Source organism: Cyanistes caeruleus, chromosome 1 (assembly GCF_971803275.1).
Source record: "Cyanistes caeruleus chromosome 1, bCyaCae1.hap1.1, whole genome shotgun sequence".
Taxonomy (NCBI): Eukaryota; Metazoa; Chordata; class Aves; order Passeriformes; family Paridae; genus Cyanistes; species Cyanistes caeruleus.
The window spans coordinates 87,912,878-87,920,551 of NC_141701.1; the positions used below are offsets into that span (position 1 = coordinate 87,912,878).

General features: G+C 40.0%; 1 long non-coding RNA gene across 1 annotated transcript; it reads right to left on the reverse strand.

The window, feature by feature from the left end:
• Positions 1-201: 201 nt before the first annotated feature.
• On the reverse strand, positions 202-3,619 carry LOC147655710 (uncharacterized). The gene is made up of 3 exons (XR_015290335.1): positions 3,581-3,619; positions 2,227-2,361; positions 202-751 (listed from the first exon to the last, which is right to left on the reverse strand). It is a non-coding gene; the product is annotated as an uncharacterized LOC147655710 (long non-coding RNA).
• Between the last annotated feature and the right edge of the window lie 4,055 nt (positions 3,620-7,674).

Consider the following 7,674-nt stretch of genomic DNA (forward strand, 5'->3'; position numbering starts at 1 on the left):
ATTATTGGCAGATATCCTTTATTACTCACCCTATATACTACACATTAACTCAGAAGTTTGTTCTAACTGAATATCATTTAGCCAGATGATTTTTTCTTCAACCATTTCAGCCTTAATTTGTAGTAAAGCTAATGTTGCTCCCACCCATATGCAAAGACTCATTTATTTCCATTCCAGCATGACTCACAGAGGTATAACTTCTTTTTGACCAGTTTTTATTTTTTATCACTCTAATTTTCTTTTTCTGGGCGGAATTAGGAGAGGGAAAAAATTTATTAGGAATATAGGCATTTTATGAAAAGCTACCTGTAAAGGAAGATGAAAGAAAAAAAGAGAATATGAAATGTGACCTGATCCTGCAACACAGCTGAACATACACACACACACACACACACACGTGCACATGCACACTCTCTCTCCGTGGATATTTCTGGTTTGATTCTTTGTCTGTACTGACAACAGATGGTGTTTTAATAAAGTCCAGTAGGAATATTACTGTGAGTAAACAATCCAACGCATGCCAATTTCATAATTGCTGGGTACTGATACAGCCTCTTACCTGATGAATCCAAATTGGGAGGAAACCAACTGTGCACACACCTACTGGCAGCAGCCAAATCCGCAGCTGTGGTATGCTCCAGCATTGAGCTTCACCACGGAAGGTAAATTGCAGCTCCAATCATCTTTCTTGGCACCGGGCTTGGGGAACAGCTGCCATCTGGCTTGTCATCAAAGTATGGTCACTGAGTTTCTGGGAGATGAAATAGCTTGCTTTTTTACCTTGACATGCACTAAGATTGCAATCTTCATCTTTACAGGTATCTCTTAAAATAACATTCTTGGCTTCCCAAGCCAAAGATTTACCAAGTGGGATTTTCTTCTTTAAGTGATTCCCACGCCTATAGGGACTTGAAGTCTAAACCTGTTATATGCTAATTAAAGATTCACACCCACATGACTTGTCAAAGAGATAAATCTTACTCATTTGTTTTCATCATTAACAGGGAAAAAAAAAGGTAAGTAATACCATGCCTTACATTAGCAGATTTATGTGGAAATGTTTGTTTTTAATAGAAGCGGAGATGCAGTTAGAAGCATTATTCCCACCACTGTTGATATAACCCAGTATGGAAATCACAGCTTGGCAGAGAAGAAGGAGGTGAAAGGCAAAAGAGGGAATTCAAATATTCAGCACCAGCATTCCAGCTAAAGTAACTGTATAGACAGCACTCAGCAAGTGACTGCTTATTAAGTGTATTACGTGATCATTATATATTCAGTCCTTTAAAGATACTCTTCAAGTCAATGGCAGATTAAATCACAGAAGAAGGAAGTGAGTCCCCTCCTCTATGGTGGTACTTAAGCGCTTCATTTCTGTTAGCTTCTAGCAGGCCCCAGTGCTGCGCAGCTACACATCAGAGTAAAATAAACTTTATTTCCATCAGTAATTCTTAGTATTGAGAATTTAGTCTTCAAATTCCATGCAAGCGACAAATCTTTTGAAATTTTACTTCAGCTCAGACTGGTACACAGATTGAAATCCCAGATAAATCTTAAATAAATTAAAATAACTGTTTAAAATATCCAGTAAATGTAAATTTCAGTCAAATTTTTTATTTGACATTATCAAATTGATTCTTGTTGATGAGAGCTAAGTATACTTTTTTGCATTATTGCCTTGATATATTGCATCATTGTCTTTCAAGATATTTTTACAATAGTGAATTTGTTTTCAGAGGGAAAATTAATATCACTGGAAAATTTTCAGCTGTAATACTATTCACAGCCCTTTCAGGGATAAGATTTTTGCTCAGTGAAGACTACCAGGCTCTTAGCATGAGAGCAGAATTCCTTTGCTCTGGATTTAGAAATTCTATTGAATTCAGAACTTGTGATTGTGGTTCATTTTTTCCTCAGTAAGGGTTTTGTGCAAGAATTTGAGTAAGACAGACAGAGAAGGCTGCTCCTACCAGTTAAATGACTGCTTTGGAGTTACAAGGTTCTGGTCCTGTCCAGGAGTTTGCAGTCATGGTTGCCTGTCTAACCAGAGGAAGATCAGTGGATGTGCATACACAAATAAAGATTTGCACTGCTATACCTGAGGTTTTCTTACCAGGACACAGAAAGTCTGCAGGGACACAACTTCTGTGGCACACAAGGTTAAAAAAGTGTGCATAGATGTTTTGTGGACCCATGTACTTACTGAAAGACATTCATGCTGAATACCTTTATGATGATTAGTCCAGCTGTCAGTGTTGGGCTGGTTTAGTTTTGCATATTCGTGTTATTTCATGTTGTTCTCTCTACAGATAGGCTAAACAACACTTTTTGCCTTTTTAATTCCCTACTGGCAATATATTTCTAAAAGAAAAAAAAAAAAAAAGAAAAGGCAGGTAAGTAGAGTGGATAAGTGCTGGAGGAATAGTTACTTTGTACACACTAAATAAATGTACAAGGAAGTGAGGAAGTGTTTTGGCAAGAGCTACTGTGCTGTTCAGTACCTCCAGCAGAACTGAACAATATCTCTATGGGAAAAAGGTTTGGTGGATCTCCAAGACACGTGTTCATGGTAGCTGCCTGACACAGCAGTCTGCCTGCACTGTGCTGCTGATGGACAGAAAATGAAGCTGTCATACAGAAATGACAACTTAGCAACTTTCTTCTGGAAAAAAACTGCTCCCAAAAGAAGTTTATGTAGAAGATGAATAATTGTCCCCTGTGGGTTTCTCTAGTTCTGAGATTGGCAGACCTGGAGATGTTGGAAAGTGCTGACCTCTCTGTCACAGCTTGGCCACACCCATACCTGGGTGGCATTTCAACATAGGAGCCGCCTGCTGGATTAGAATCTCATCAACCCCTGAAATGTTGGGTTTTCTGTAGAAGGAAAACACTGCATTGCTTCCAAAAAATCAGGGGCTCTGAGATGTGGTGGTTTCAGCTGTGAAGCATAATTGGATGCCTGTAACAGAACTGCTCACCCTGTCTCTTTATTTCAGTTCCCAAAAGTTGGGATCAGAAGAATTAGAAATTAAGAATCAGGTGATGTCATCTCCAGAAAATATTCCAGTCAGGGTTATATGTTGCAATGCCCCATTTTTTGAAAGCACTGAGAACAGGGAGTGGACATGCCAAGGCAGTACGTGCTATACACAGGCAAACACTGATGCGCAAAAATTGTATTTTCTTTTAATTGAGAGCAGAGGTTGTGAAATCACTTTCTACTCCAGGACCTGGGGCTCTAAACATTGACTTATAGTAGAACAACTTAATGTGGCCCTGAGCCAAAGCAGAAGCAATGACAGAATCTGAAAATGGATGGGAGAAGCAGTCATAAATCTAGCACTTAAGTAAGGATTGATCCAGCATAGTGATGAGAGGTGTTTATCTCATTCATCAGCCAACCTTGAGATCGCCTGACCTGCAATCCATTCAATCCTCTACAAGAGCTGTTGTCCATGCCTCTATCTGGAAAAAGTTTTAGGCTTATATAGAGGATGAAATATTCAAAGTAAGCTTTGCTGGGATATTCTGAAAGAACGGCTTAATATGTAGACAATTCTGTGTTCCTATCTCCTCCTACCTTCATAGAAATTTGTAGCAGATTCCTGCCATCATATACCTGCTGGAAAAAAAGGTTAACATTTTTAACACCAGAAAGTCAGGCTTAGTTTTCCATAATTCAATCCAATGCCGTCAAATCTGATGACCTTTTTTGTTGGAATGCCATTTACAAGTATGACTAAATTATTCTCCAAAGTTGAATTGATACCTAAAGTAGATATATATTCCTCTAAAAGAAATAGAAGATATATTACTTTACCCTTCAGTGCTCTAACCAACACTGGGTCTCCAGAGGGAATGGAGGGTGCCCATTTTCACTGTTCTTTAGAGCAACTCTCACAAGACTTTACAGACTGGGTAATATTTTTTAGGGGGTGGATACAAGTTTCCTGTTTCTTTTGGTATAGGTCCACTTCACAGAATAACAACATCATCAAGTTTGGAAAAGGCCTCCAAGATCATCAAGTGCAGCTTTTGAACAATCATCACCTTATAAGCTAGACCACATCACAGAGTGCTATGTTCAGCTGCTTCTTGAACCCTTCCAGGGACTGGTGACTCTACCAACTCCCTGGGCAGTCCACTTAAACACCCATCCAGTGAAAAAATTCTCCATGATGTCCAGATTGTACTTCCAGGCACAGCTTGAAGCCATTTCCTCTTGTCCTGTCACTTCTTACCTGGGAAAAGTGTCTGACCCCCACCTGCCTACAGCTTCCTTTCAGATAGTTATAGAGAGTGAAAAGGTCAGTTCTGAGTCTCATTTTCTCCAGACTAAACACCCCCATCTCTGTCACCTGCTCCTCATAGGACTTACTCTCTAGACCCTTCACCAGTTCCATTGCCTTTCTCTGGACTTGCTCCAGCACATTTCTGGCCTACTCGACTCTTGCTGCACAGCTCCAAAAGAAATGTTGCCAATACTTTACCTGAAAAAAACTTTCACATTTGTGCCTCAACTGCAATATTTAGAGCTTATTGCAGAGTTAGACAGCCACAGACACTGAGATAAACTTTGCTTTACTGTGACTGGCCCCCATTCAGTCACACCTCTGCCATGCATGTTGCCTGTTGGTAAAGTTACATGGGGAAGTATTTGAAAAAATAAATTCAATCTCTAACCCAACAAAGGACATGCTTAGTTTAAGTACACCAATATTGCTTAAAGGCAACTGGATTGTTTGGATGGACAAACTGAAATATGTGCTTAGAAGTGAAAAGCTCCACAAAGCCAGTAAACAATGACATGCAAGACCAGTTCCCTTTTAAAAACAACAGAAAAAAAAATCTCTAAACAAGACCAAAAAAACCCCAAAACAAAAAACAATCCCCCCACAAAAAGAGCCTCAGACCAAGACTTTTTTTTCAAGCCAGCTCAACACCCAGCATGGAGATGAGATTTTTCCAAATAGCTCATCTCTCATTTATGCTCTTAAATACAGGACAGATTTTTATAAATGCTCACAATCTAGTGTTTAGAGCTCTTTGGACATCTGGCCAGTTATTTCTATGCCAGAGCTAAAGCTTTCTAGAAATTTGGTCCCAATGGTGTATGCTTGGTGCTTTGAAAATCTCACCCCATGGAAACTACTTTTATAATGGCAATTCTTTTACCCAAAAGGAAAAGGCATGAGATGTAATTGTTTTATGTACAATGTCCACACTTCAATTGCTGTCACTTTTTCTTGTGCCTGTTAAAAGTTCCAGACAAAATAATATTTTCTGATGCTCCTCCAAGCATTTGGGATCTATATGCACACAGAAAGATGAAATAAAGTTTTATTCTATTATTACGTGATATTTCTTCAAGATTGAAACTAAGGGAGAAGTAGAAAACAGAAAGAGGCAGGGAAAAACTATGCAGAATTAATGAATATAATGGCAAGACCTGAGTTTGTTATGCTGTATGTAATGAAGAGTCAAGTGTCTTAGAAATAATTAGAGAAAGAAAAAACAATTTTATCTGAGATGGACTTAAGACTAATCAAGCTACAGAATCCTCTTTTCCCTTGCAAATGCAACTGACCCTTTAATTTTCATACTTACCCCTAAGTCTTTGTTTATAATTGCTATCGTGCTCTGAACAAAGACTAGCCAAGATACCCTGACAGAAGCATCTTTACTGTTTTCTGCAGTACTGCCTGTCCCATTGTTGCTGCTGCTGTCTCTGCACAAGCAGAATCCAAGTGCCTAAATATTAGATATAGACATAACAGCACCATTTAACAGCCACTTGTAGAAAGGGTGAAGAAGCATCCTTAAGTGTCTAAACAGCCAAATTTTTACAGAATCCACAACGGAGATTATAGCAGGGAGCTAGCTAGAAGGTTAAAAGGTCTCATTTTCCATCTGAAGACACACAAAATGAAAATTAAGTAGCATCCTAATCCATTAACTGCTGTGTCTTTCTCTACCTTGTTCCTTTCCAATAATCATGAGACATAAATACTGGGGGAAGATGCCCGTTTGATCACACAAGTCATCTCATTGCCAAGGCACAGCCATTCCCTCCAGTGACCCTCCTCTTGGACAACTCCCAAGGCTTTTTCAGCCATCACAGATGGAGGTGATTTCATTGCACCCTTTCAGAGACCATGTCCAAAAGAAAATATTTCTTTCTTCTCTGGAGTCAGACTGATGATGCTCTGATGACATTCTTCATACAGGATTGCACTCTCCCCATCCAGTGCCAGAGCACTAGAGTACAGACTGTGCTGTCAGCACCTACCAGTCCCAAATCTCAGAGGAGCAGTGCTGGCAGACAACAGCCTATTCCTGGAAATTCCTGCCTGCAAGCTTTCATCTCTCCAGTAGCCATTGTGGAAATGCAGGTGGGACACAGTGCACCACAATTGTCCCATGTGCTGGAACATGGCCACCACACCCATCTGTGCACATTAATGGGTAAGGAGAAAATAGGTAGATGCCACCCTCATAACCTCCTTCCCACCAACTGTCTCCACTTATGCCATGAGTGAGAGAATTCCACCTGTACCTTGTAAATCCTCAATTTTAAACTATGGGCCACTGCCAGTTGTTGTCCAGCAATGAGGAACTCACCTTTTCCTGAATTTCAAGACTCACTTTTATGTGGAAGTACTTAACCAGGATCCAAAGTAGTAATTTGGTAATTAAAATGCACCCTAGGGAGCATATAGGCAATTAAATCAAAGGGAACAATTAAGAAATAAATAACAATTACATTGCCTAACTATTAAGGGTAAGAGAGCCTATCCAGGAACCTCTGTTTACACCACAAAGCTTATTTATAACCTTGAAGTGATGTTACCACATGCATAGAGGGTTGCCCTTATCTTATTTGGACAGAGCACTGCAGATCCAAAGCCCTATAGGGCTTTGCAGCCTTACCATTCCTACATCTGAACCTCAGATGTGATGGGCCTGGGGAGGTAAGAGTGCACCCAGCAGCACTGTCATTGCCCCAGTGCACAGTCACTGTCAGTCAGACACATGGTGTGAAGGCCTGAGGGGCAAGGGGTGTGGTGCAGTCAAAAAGGAAAGCCTGCCTTTTGGAAAACAGGAGATGATTAGTAGGTTGGAGTTCTTGCACATGACTAGGAAACCTGAGCCATGCACCCAGTTTGAAACTGTTTGAACTTATTTCCTAGGAGGAATGATATTTCTGCCACCTCATCATGAGGAATGAGACAGTCATCTACATTCAAGAGACTGATTTATAGTTCTAAGCACAAGAAACTATATCTTGGCTTAAAGAAAGAGTTTTAAAAAACCTGCTTTACTCAATGCTGTGGGTAGGCAGCTTTGTATGGCAGTGGAGGAAGGTGTTGTTCATGTGCTCCATGCAGCAGCATTTGGTATGAGTTCATTTTGATAGCCCCTCTGCCATGCATCTCAGTGTTGGAACTGTTGAACACACAACTTCCTCTGTTTTTGTATGTGGACCTTGTCTTTGTGAATTCTACTCACTGAAATTAATATTTTCCAAGTCCCTTTTAAGCTCCAGTTATTAGGTTTGCTCTCTGTCTCCCTGTGCTCCTCCACCCAGCTCTTTTTCTGTTTTCTACCAAGATAACACATTTTGTACTAGCAACAAATAATCCCAATTATTCTTTTCTTAAATGCAGGCTTTTT